The 12,825-nt window shown below is 36.3% G+C and overlaps 1 long non-coding RNA gene across 1 annotated transcript in view; it reads left to right on the top strand.

Moving 5' to 3' along the window:
• The first annotated feature begins 313 nt into the window (after positions 1-313).
• The window catches only part of LOC107497603, a 91,753-nt gene continuing 79,241 nt past the window's right edge, over positions 314-12,825 (top strand). Inside the window, exons 1-2 of the long non-coding RNA XR_001593856.2 lie at positions 314-492; positions 11,590-11,693. This is a non-coding gene — a long non-coding RNA (uncharacterized LOC107497603). The remainder of the gene's footprint in view (positions 493-11,589; positions 11,694-12,825) is intronic.

The following is a 12,825-nucleotide window of genomic DNA, read 5'->3' as shown; positions in this document are numbered from 1 at the left end:
GAGAACTTGGGGTTAGGCTATTTGAGACCCTCACAACTTTATCAGGTTTCAAGGTAGCGCTTAATATTGAGTCCTAATTTCAGGCCTTGTGTCACAGTGAGGATTAGGACCTGGGCAGTCTGTATCTAGATTCATGCTCATCTACACTGTTCTGTGTTTCCTAAAATGTAGACAAACTTGTTATTTCCTGAACATGTTTTGTGTTCTTCATCACTACACTATTGTTCATGCCTGCCTCTTTGCCTGGAATTCCCTGTTGATCCCATATGGTGATATTTTTTTTTATCAACAATGAAAGGAACTCTAAAGTAAACCTACTTGGGAGAGATAGCACAATGATATCAACTTATATAAATCTATGTTATGAGAAATTGACATATTCAATCCCAACGTTGGATTTAATGAGGATACATTTTCAAAACTTGAAGAGGGACCAAAATGACGAGGAAGAAAGAAAATGGATTTCAAAAGATCAGTCTTGGAACTTCTAAGGTCAAATTTGCTTCTTTAACAAATCGATTTGGGAATGGGGAGAAAATAAAGCTCGAACGCATAGTGCTATTTGCCTATAAAATGTGTGATAAGGAAGAAACATGAAACTGTCATGGGAAAGAGATGTTGAATTTCCTAAGGATTCAAAAAGATTTGTGTCATTTCTTTTATTCTCCATCAATATATTTGATGGGGAGCTGGATGTATTGATTGTTGAAGAGAATGGAAGACAGGAAGTCAGTGGTTTATTACTTTTTTCTCACTCATACATAGATTGTATGACTTGGTGTTAACTTCTGTTTCTTTTAGTGTTTATGAATAAAATGAAAGGGACAGCATTGGCCTATGTTGCAAAAGAACTAAGGAGCTTGATAGAAGTGGGTGCCTGGTTTTGAGGTCACTCTTTGCTAGTCTCCAAATATGTATAAAGTGAGAAGGAAATATTTCCTCGTGATTCTAACGTTTTGGAGGGGAGGGAAGAAAGCTACATTCCTTGCCTAGTGACTACATTGGCTCAGTGTTACGTAATGCTAACTGCTTTGGAGTCTTTCTTAAGAAATATCAAATGTCAGGAAAACTACGCAATTGAAAGACGGAAGTCTGAAGGAACTCAAACCATATCTAGAGTCCATTGATTCCCGTCCATACAGGGTATCCTTTTTACTGTGCAAAATGTTAAACAATTTGCTCTAAGTGCCTTGGGTATAATTTTTCTAATTTTCTACCCGAGACTTACATAAATAGTCAGTTAAAAATTTTCTTTCAGCAAATTGAAGATACTTTACATATTACTGAAGCCATCTGAATTCTTTTTGAAACAGAGTAAAAAAAAAACACTAAATACATGTATAAATGATACTGTCTGCTGACATAATTCTACCTGTTGTTATCATTTAAATGATTGACAATCTGTTTTTTCACTTGTTCTATTCTACTATGCTCATGACAAGGAAGGAGCTAAGAACATTTGAACTAATTGTGCAGATGCATTAATATTAATCTTTATAGAAGTTGGTGTGTTCTTTGATATTGGGAAAGCTATTTCCATGGCTATTTGTGGAGGTATAATGGTTGACAGAAAAATATAATAAGATAATAAACTAAGAAAAATATATTTAAATGATAGCAAACAAAATTTAAGCTAGGCTTAGCACAAGACCTTTCCTTCTGGTAGATAAGTCCTGAAGTTTTCTAAATCTTACTTATAGTCTAGCTAGCTTGTGAATTGAAATAAGAAAGAGGAACTGGGATAAATTTTAATGAATTTTCATACTTTATACTTTTCTATAAAAGGGAAGCACCTAATATTTAAAGTTGTAAGTGTAATTTTGAGGAAGTTTATCAAGTGTCTTCGAAATCATTTTTCTAGATGCATCTTTGAGATGAGGATTGTCAGCTCTCTCATCTGACTGATGTAATCAGGAGAAGAGGGTTGCAGGCGTGACAGAAGTAAATGATCTGCATTTATATGCTGGACTGGATGATGGTGCAGGATTTCTGTGCATAAAAAATTAATTTGGACAACAGTCCTCATTTCAGGACTGAAGAGGGTATGGCAGCAGCCTGCAAATTATATGCTTGGAAATTCTCTCCGATGAAAAGCTTCTATGTAATATAACATTTATGATAAGTCTCTTCTCCAAGTTTAGTATTCTTTTGTCATTAAAACTGCCAGGGAAGATGTGGCTAATTTAATGTTCTGATTAACACCAATCACAAGTAACCAATTTTCACAGAGAAAATAGCCTTAGTAATAGAGTATTAGTAATAGAAAATGAAGATTATGTGTTAAGCATTTTAATGAATGTTTGTCATAAACATAGCTATATATTCTGAAGCATAAATGTTGAACAGTAATGTAGTCATAATTACCAAGCCTACATTTTTCTGGAATTCAAAAATGTCAAATGCTTCCATGGTTAATCTCAGCATGCATAACCAGATTTGACTGGGGTTTGAGGCCTAGCCATGAGGCAGGGGCTATGCCTTTATCCATCTTTGTGTCCCTAGGGTCTTGCACTGCATTGGCAAATAGCAGGAGCTCCATCAACGATTGCTAAGCAGCGTAAATAATTTTAAATCATAGAAAACCCCAAGCCTGATTCCAGCAAGTAATTCTAACCACATTTCCTACTAAATCTTTTATTCATGTACTCAATACCTATTTCAATGGAGTAGTTTGAATTTTATCTCTTTTTGACACTGTATTTATGAAGCCTTTGAATCAATTGTTCTTAAAGTTCTTTTTGGGACCAATATACATGAGAATGAAAAAGAGGAAGAAAATCAGTACCAGATAAATGGTTTTGTGAGTGAATATGTCTACATGTTGAGAACTGTAGCAGCAATGTCCTATCCCCCAATGTCCTACAGACTTGTAGGACAGCCTGAAGCTGCCAGAACAAAGGTTGATGCCCATCACTGCCACGGGCCTAGAAGGATGCCTGTCTTCTGAGTTATTCATGGGCCCAAGGTGAGTTTCAATAACAATGCCCAGAAAGACTCCTTCCCGCTGTCAATCAATTTTGGCTGTGCATCAGTGAATGGTTCAAATTCTTTATGTTGAAAATAAAAATGATGGCCTGGTGATTGAATTATATTTTGAACACTTTATCAAATATCAAATACACGATTCTACTTTAAAAAATCTCCTTAATTTCTTAGTTTGTAATTAAGGCATCATCTTTTTTTGCTGCCCCTTTTGTGTGGTTTCAAAAGAAGTGAGGAAGGCAGGGATCCCTCCTATTTTGCTCACTACTATGTTCTTAGTGACCAACAGAGTGCCGGACACCTAGCAGATGTTCGAGCAACATTTGTTGTGTAGTCAACACTTCGATATTTTTTCTTCTGTCTTGTATATATTTTCTCTAATGTTTTCAACCTGTTTTTAATATGCCTTGTGTGGATCAGGCCCTGTGCTAGGCACTATGGGGCACACAACAATGAACAAGAAGAATTGAAGTCCTTGGAGTATTTCTTTGTTCCTCTTTGTTAATTTACTTATTTATCCACTTAAACATTTGTTGTTTCTTTTACAAGGAATGGATTACTATTGAGTTCTGTTTCTGAAAATTGCCTTGTTGCAAATGTTATCCTGTAATGTACCTTGTAGTTTAGAAGCAAAGACCGAGTAGTGAAAAATAGTAAGAAGAATCTAAACTGATCAAAAAGGTGTAATAATTTAACCATTAATCCCTAAAAGTGGAGTGTTCCACTGAGAAATAGTATTAAATTGGAGAAAGAACGCATCTAATAAATATCACCTTAGATAATGTCAAAGAAAAGTAGCTGAAACCAAATTGGTTAAGGAAGATTTAGTCATAGATCTTTTGAGAATAAAAAGTTTGAGGAGATAATGTAAAAATAGAACTATTAAGGGATTTCATTGCAGTAGCTAGTATGAACAGTTATTATGCTATGTGACCTGGAGTCTAGGAAAATAAAATCTTTTAGTCTTGAAGTTTCAGATTATCTTTAAACCTTAATAAACTTAAAAGCTTAAAACATTGACTTAACTAATATCAAATACCACTTAATGAATATAAACTATTCAGAAAGAAAGTATGAATCCTAATAGATTTCAATTTGAAATTGGAAGGAACCTTAAAGTTATTCTGTCTGAATTTCCTGTCTCTAGAAAGGAAATTGAGGTCAAGAGAGGTCAAGTAATTGATTCATTGTCACACAGTTGAGGTACATAATTTCTACTACAGTGTTCTTTGTACCATATAGCCATACTTCAGTCGAACATCAATAAATTACAAAGCAATCTTACTGGATTTTTTAGTGGTCTAAGTTAACTCAATGAGTTCTGTATATTCTCATACAGACCCTCAAGACTTAAGGTCCCCAAAATACAGAATCAGCTAAAATCTAACTGAACCCTACTGCCAAACAGGATTGTTTAGCACTTCTTGTTCATATTACTGGTTCGATAATTATCCGAATTGAGATTCAGGTGACTCAAAGAATGACTTATGTCTCTTTAATACATTATTGGTGGCAAATCATTAAGAGGAAATACAGCTTTATTAATGAAATGCTCCTCATCCTTGAGACACTCCTACAGCATATTTATTCTCATAGATTTCATTTGGGAAAGTATGTTACAGATGAGAAAACTGAGGTTAAGGAAGGTCTTGGAGTAAGTATGTGGCAGAGCTTTCATTCAAATTCCTGTCTGCAGTCTCCTCTTGTGACAGTTAATTTTACATGTCAACTTGGTTGAGTTATGGTGCCTGGTTATTTGGTCAAACATCAGTCTAGATGTTGCTATGAAGGCATTTTCTTTTTTTTAGCTGTAATTAACATTTAAATCAGTAGACTTTGAGTAAGGCAGATTACCCACCATAGTATGGGTGGGCTTCATCAATTTAAATTGAAAGTCTTAAAAGAACAGAATGAGGTTCCCAAAGAAGAAAGAAGTCTTCTCAAGATTTCAACTTAGAAGATCTGCCTACATTTACAGCTTGCTGCTCTATGGGGTTCGGACTCAAGACTACAAGAAAGACTAGCTCTTTCTTGAATGTCTAGCCTAATGACCTGGTCTATGGATTTTGGACTAACCAGCCCTCACAATCACGTAGGCCAATTCCTTAAAATCTCTATCTATCTATCTATCTATCTATCTATCTATCTATCTATCTATTGATCTGTCTATCATATATCTGTCTATTATCTATCTATCCCCTATTTCTATTGGTTCTGTTTCTCCAGAAACCCCAAATCTAACTCCTTCTGTGCTCTTTTTGTGTACTTTCTGGATTTTCGAGTGAGCAGGATACATGCATGTGCAGGAGGACTAGCTATGGATCTGTCCACTTAATTTGGGAGACGGGCATTCAGAGAGGCCATGCATTACAAAGGATCAGGGTGGCACAGCCTTGACATCCTGTGGGTCTATGACAGATGCAACTGCTCATGGGAGCAGCAACCTCAGGAGAGAGGTCACTAGTAACCTCCTTGAAGGCCTTAAAGAAATTAATAGTACTTCAGAATAAGAACAGCAATCTCAACAAAGGGCATTTTCAGGAAGAGCAGCTCTTCATACTTATATAATTTAAAAAAAATATATAAGGAGATATTGTGCAAGATGCCTTTTTAAAAGGACTCTATACACACACACACACATACACACACACATATATATCTACCTATACATATACATATGCATATGCCTACACAAACACACACACACACACACACACACATTCCTCTTATCCTCAACACTTTCTTTAATAGGAAGAAATTTAGATTCTGAACTAAATGCTTTAATGAGGGACAGATAATATGTGTGAATTGAAACTAATTGGTGTTTCAGATCACTGAGCTGGTTGAAAAACCATTTGTGATGAGGTCTGTATAAGTTAACAGTCGCTTTTAAATGCCTAATTAAACATCATTCTGTCCCTTGTGAGAATTAAAAAAAAAGAGTTGTCACTCATTGCATTATACTTAATCAAGTGATTAAAGTGGGCGATTTGAACAGATTTATTTTTGTGTGTGTGTAGCAAAAGCTCTTTTCCCCCAGAGCAGACTGATGTAGGTATCTCTTGGACAATAACACATTGTGTCACATACAGATGGGAATACAGCCTGGTGGTGAACACGAATAATGGTCTAATGGAAGGGAAAAAAACCTCAAGATTTTTTGCTGAACAAAAAGAAAAAGAATAAAGAGCCAAGGTGAGAGGTGGTTCAATAGTGGTTGATTTTTTTTTTCCTATTCTGGGAATAATAATTAAAAGGATATCAATAAAAGGATTTTAAAAAATTATGCTACTTGGGCTCTAGGATTAAGGACAAAAGTGTTGGCAATGAATTAAATTTGGGAGAGATCAAGATTTAATGCTGCTATTGGCTAAAGCCTCCTTGAACTCAGTGAGAAGGGCTTTAAGAGCACAGTCTGACAGATGGAGTCCAGGGCAGGGGTCTTGGGTGCTTGTTTTCAATCCATCGACTGTAGAATCATTTTCTGGGTTTAAGGACTGAGGAACTATTCTAGAAATTGAGTAATTTCTTAAGGCATGTGTCCAGGAGGTACTGTCTATAAGGTGAAAAAGGTCTAATAAGACGTCTGCTTTTCCTTTCATTCCTCCTTCCTGTTTTTGTTTGATATACTCTGTTAGGTCTTACCATTTTTTTTTTTTTTTTAGAAACGCAGAGATTTTTATTTTAGGTAACATATTTGTTGTTGTTATTTTTTTTTTTTAAATCCATAAAGGAATAGAAACTTCTCGATAGCATTTCTTTCTCTTCTTCCTCTAATTAATCATTTCCCTCAAGTAGCTCTCAGGATTTTTTATACACTATTTGGACTGATATTAGTTGGGTAATATCAGTTGGTCAATGAAAGTCCTCGGTTCTGAGACCAAATTTTCTTACAGTCTACCACAGACTGCACCAATGTGTTCGCCTTTCTGAATTAGATTATGACATAGGTACCTTGTCCATGTCTACACTTCTTGACCATAGCTGGGTCAACCCAGTCCTGCTCAACTGCTTTAGCCAATGGTTTCACTTCTTTGGACATTGGGTGTAGTGTGTTGTGTAAAAATGGCCAAATCTTTCTCATTTAAGTCCACATTGCTTGATGTAGACCCCAAAAACACTGCTGGAACAAACTCTCAGAGCCAACATTTCCACTGAATTAATTCTGAATCTTAATTTCCATCTTCCCCCTCCACCCTTCCCCCCTCCCCCCCCCCCCCCGCCCTCCACCCTCGCAACACACACTCTAAACTACACTAAAATCTCCAGAGAAGCAAGCTGGAGAAAGGGTGCTGAGAAAGGAGAAGGAGAAAAGGTGGGTGATTCCACTTCCCCATGCCCAGGTGAGCTGCACCTGGCTTTGCTCAGACTGGTCATTCTGGTCCTGGCAAGCAAAGAAGAACACAGCATCCTGTGTGAGAACTTGCACCACTTGTTTTCCCCTTTTAAATATTGCTTTCTAGAAAGCCAGAAGAATACCTGGACTCTGATCTCACTCCCTGCTAGACTTCAGGCTCCTCACCACTGGTCAGCTTGCATTGCTATTTTTTTGAAGTAAAAAACAGTCTAGACATATGATTATCTCTTTAAACAGCTTTAAAATATTTGTATACAGAAAAGAACAAGGTTTCACCAACAAAAACTGTAAAATAAAAAGGGCACAGGATTAACTCAACCATATTTAGAGTTAAATACTGGAAGACAATGTTGATTTTATTTCTTTTACATATTTTACACCTGGATAGAGGGTGTGAAGGGTTTAAATAGCTCTAGTTCAGTCAGGAACATGAATCCCGTGATGACATAGCTTGGCTACACTAACCTGAAAATGACTCTGGCTTTCAAGCTTGTATCTCTTCAACTTTTCACTTTCTTCTTGTCCCATTTTGCTCTTGACTCTCCCAGCTACTGATGTCTAGTCTCTCATTTTTAGTTCCTCTTGCTTTTTCAATATACATGCTTTGATGATTTTCCTTCCTATATCATCCGTGCCCTGTGGGGTCTTGCTCCAGACTAAATGAAGAGTTGGGCAGGTTTAATAAATCATCAAAATTAAAATATTTGAAGCAAGTATGCTACAATTTAACTACATCATTATAACAAAAAAGCTGGAGAGAGAATTAAAATGTTAAAGGAATTATGTTAAGTAAACATCTTTGTAACTTTATAATGTTTTTCAGAATGGGTAAATGATGACACAGATATGGAAGAATTGCAAATTACAAAGAAATAATAAAAATTACTTTTTATATATTTTGTTTCTGATTTTCGAGCACCTTTTATTGAGATACTGTAATACCTAGGGTTAATGATTTTCATTATAAATCTCTAAACATGTTTAATTTTTGAACATGAAGTCATAAATCTCTGAACATGAAATATTTGCTATTTAGGCTTATAAATTATCATTTTAGACATATTTATCTGAAGAGAAACCTAAAATATACAGTAACTGTACTTAGGATTTCAATATTATAGAGAACCTCATATTTTTAAGAATATTAGAGGTAAAGGACTAAGATGGTATTTTAAGCAATACTGTAAAATAAACTATATAACTGCTCTATGATTATCGGTACCTAACCCTGCTGGTTTTAATAATGTGAAACAGATTTCATGATAATAAATTCCATGTGGTGAGTATTTTAAAAAATAAAAAAGATCAAGGCAAATGAGTAAGTATACTCATCCTTTTGAACATACTATAATGCGTTATGCAACAGTAGGGTAGAAGTTCTTATAAAATGGAAAATCATTCCTATCTATCACTAGTTGTTCCTTGGCAAATAATTTAGAACATTAGTATTTCAATATCAGTAAATAAAGTAATAGGAATTGGAGTAGGGATCATGAGACTTTATAAAAATTAGTACTTTTTTTTGAGGTTTCAATATGGAGAGACCTGAGATTCATACACAAAAACTTCATGTACAAAAGTAATGCAGTGGGCTACATTATCTCTGACTGTGTTCAAGGGATCAGTTATGCAACGTTTGGACAAAGTACTTGACACGTAGTTAATAGAGATGAATATTTTTTAAAAAATTAAACAGGCTTTCCACCAATCAGCCCAGGGTATTAACCTGCTTTTTTCTCTTCAATAGCTTCCTCTACCCATTCTATAGCTTTCATACTTTCGCCCTTCTTCCACGAGGCTAAAATTTTAGAAAAAAAATTTTTCATTATTATTATTTAGGCCTACAGCACCTGGTCTTCCTAGCTGGTCTCCCATCCAAATTCTAACCAGGCCCGACCCTACTTAGCTTCCAAGATTAGACATTGGGCTTGTTCAAGGTGGCATGGCCATAAACTATGGACCATGGACTCTGGCTCTGCTGGGACACAAATGTAGGATCTTCTGTGTGTAAAGTAGACTATAGAACCAACGTCCAAGAACATTTCTATCCAAGGATGACATAAATCGCTCCATGTCCCTTGGTAGAACTTTATAATTTTTCTTATACATTTCTAGTTATTTCATGATTCTCATCATTCTTATGAATACAAAATTTTTTTCCATTATATATTCTAATTGGTTTATTTCTGGGGAATTGTTGACTTTTATATATTTGTGTTGCCCTTCTATATCTAGGTTTGCTTCTCCTTTTGGGCTGAGTTGATCATCTTAATGAGAAGGCGAGTTTGAATTGATTTGTAAGCCTGTTTTTCAGTTCTGTGGATGAGCACAGAATTTTTTTCTTAACAGTCACCTCTGACCTATAGCTACGAAGCATAGGCCTGATATCTTCAGTGTAGGAGGCTTGTTATCGGAAGGAAAACTGCAGGTATTGTTCGCCTTCAGAGTTTTCTCTTTTCTTTTAATTTCCCAGAAGCTCAAGGCATCATATGTGGCCTGGGAATGAAAAGTAAATTTTTTGTTTTCTGTTCTTTCTTTCTCCAGTTACGCATGGCAGGCTAGAGCATATACACATCATTAAGGTTTTCCTGGCTACACTGTTCTCGCTCATGTGTCAGGGAAGTGGTGTGTGGGTGCCCAATTACCTTCTTGATTTGGTCTAAAATGTTTTATATCTTCCTAATAGTCTTGTGAGTTTGCACACTTGCCAATTTTCTTATGTCAGCAGAGATTAATTGTTGTAGGCAGATAATGGCACCCAAAGATGGTCACTCCCTCATCTCTGGTACTTGTGAATATGTTACCATGTGGCAAAAGGGACTTTGCAAACGTGATTAAATGTATGGACCTTGAAACAGGTAGATTATTCCGAATTATCAGCGGGTGGCGGGGGTAGGGGGCGGTGGATCCATCAAGTTACAGGAGTTCTTAAAAGAGCAGAGCCTTTCACAGCCGTGGTCCTAGAAATAGATAGACAACAGAAGCAGGGGCAGAGAGAGATGCATCGTGTCTGTCTCTGAAGGTAGAGTAAAGGGATCATGAATCAAGGAATGCAGGGTGTCTGGAAACCAGAAAAGAGCTCCTAGAAGTTAATACAGCTCTGCTGACACCTTGATTTTAGCCCAGTGAGACTTGTCTCAGAATCCTGACCTGTGGGAGAGTAAGGTAATACTTGTGTTGTTTTAAACCCTTAAGCTTGTGGGAATTTGTAATGGCAACAATAGAAAACTAATACATTAGTGTATTTATCTGCTCAGGCTGCCATAACAAAATATTTCAGACTTGGGGCTTAAACAACAGAAATTTATTTTCTCACAGTTCTGGAGGCCAGAAGTCCAGGGTTCAGGTTCAGCAGAGTGGGGTTCTGGTGAGAGACTTCTTGCTGGCTTTCGGGCTTCTCACAGTGTCTTTATGAGAGAGAGAGAGAGAGAGAGACAGAGACAGAGACAGAGACAGAGACAGAGACAGAGACAGAGAGACAGACAGACAGAGACAGACAGAGACAGAGACAGACATATAGACAGACAGGTCTGTGATATCTCTTCTTATGAGGACACTAATCTTATCTGATCAGGACCCCACCCTATGACCTCATCCAACCTTAATTACTTCCTAAAGGCCCTGTCTCCAAAGACAATCATATTGGGAGTTAGGCCTTTAACATATTAGTTTGGGGGACAAAATGCAGTCTATAGCAATTGATTTTACAATTTTTAAAAGTTTCTGTTTATTTTATTTTATTTCAGTGTAGTATGTATTTGTTTCATGGAAGTGGGGGGATAAGAGTAATTAGTACTTGTGATAATATCTTTAAAATAACTATCCTTTAAAAATGTTACATTTTGCTATTTTTATACTTTTTACTTTAAAATAATTTTAGATGTAAAGAAAATTTACAAAAATAGTGCAGCATTCCCTATACTCTTCAGCCAGCTTCCTCAACTTTCTCTGTGTCAGCATCTTACATAGTCATAGTGCAATGACCAAACTCAGGAAATTAATGAGGATACATTAGCTATGTTACAAACCATATTGGAATTTCACCAGTTTTCAAGTGATGTCTGTTTTCTGCTCTAGGAGCCAATCCGGGATTCCATATTGCATTTAGTTGTCCTGTCTTGTCAGTCTCCTCTAAATTGTGACCATTTCTCAGTTTCCTTGTCTTTCACATCCTGACACTTTTGAGGAGACCGGTCCATTATTTTGTTGAATGTCATCAATTTGGATTTGTTGTTCTTTTATTTTTAAAGATGGAACCTGTCAGCGTTTTGCCACTTCCTGATTTGACTTCTAGTTATAAACGTGGCCAGAGACTGGGCTATCCATAGACTGACTACTGTTCCCTTTGCTTCAAGTGAGTATTTTATATTTCTGAAAAATTCTAGAATGATGCCAAGTTTGGTAGACTTCTGTGTTTTACAGGTATGATTCTCATCTGAGGATCCCTTGCAAGTCTACCACTCTATCCTAAAGTGTCTAAGCAAATTCAAAACAGCTAGAAATAACTGCATGGCTAAGAGTAAGAGAAATTGCTTCAGTGAGTCCACCAAACCTGGGTCTGATTAGTGCATGCATGCCTTGTGAAGAAAGTTATCTGAGAGTTGGGGTACAATAATAATGGCTAATAATAGCAAATATTATTTAGTAATTATATGTGCCAGAAGGTATGCTAAATGCTTTACATAAACGACCTAATTTATTCCTCACAACCACTCTTTATAGTAGATAGGAAATTGTAGATCTGAGCAGTTTAATAATTTTCTTATAATTGTGTAGTTTGGAGACTATTGCTCTCTGGAACGGAGATAATTTGGTGGTTAATAAACAAGAGCAAAAAGTACTAAACTGCGTTGTCAGATAGGGTAGATTGGAAGATGGAGTCAGGTAGTAAATAAGGGGGATGAGAATCTGGAGGAAGATTGATGAGTCAAAGACTTTTGGAGTTGAAACATTCTTTAGCAAGTATCTGGGTTAATAAATTTCTTTCCAACTCTGATATTCTTACATTATTTTTCTGCAAGACAATTAATTAGCCTTAGCTTAATGCTTTACCAGACAGCCCATTTTATTTTTGAACAAGTGCAACTGTTCAAATCTTTTCCCTTCTTTCCGGCTAAAACCTGGTTGGTCCTAGTCGAGATATCTGTAGTTAACACATTAATATGTAGTAGTTTCTCCTTATCTCCAGTGGATGCCTGAAACCATGGCTAGTACTAAACCCTATGTATATTATGATTTTTCCTATACATACATACCTTTTAACTTGAAGGAAGCACTTTACAGATTCTCTTCAGAATATTAGAATTGTTTGGGGGCCATTATTAAGTAAAATAAGGGTTGCTTGAACACAAGCACTGCAATACCTGAACAGTTGATCTGAAAACTGAGATGGCTACTAGGTGACAAATGGGAGGGGCACATGCAGAGCGTGCCCGATATGTTAAACAAAGGGATAACTCATGTTCCAGGCAAGATGGAGCAGGGTG

This window comes from Rousettus aegyptiacus, unplaced genomic scaffold, assembly GCF_014176215.1.
Source record: "Rousettus aegyptiacus isolate mRouAeg1 unplaced genomic scaffold, mRouAeg1.p scaffold_m13_p_11, whole genome shotgun sequence".
In the NCBI taxonomy this organism is placed as follows: Eukaryota; Metazoa; Chordata; class Mammalia; order Chiroptera; family Pteropodidae; genus Rousettus; species Rousettus aegyptiacus.
Note: the sequence above shows the minus strand (reverse complement) of the source record. Positions and strands in the feature narration are given on the sequence as shown.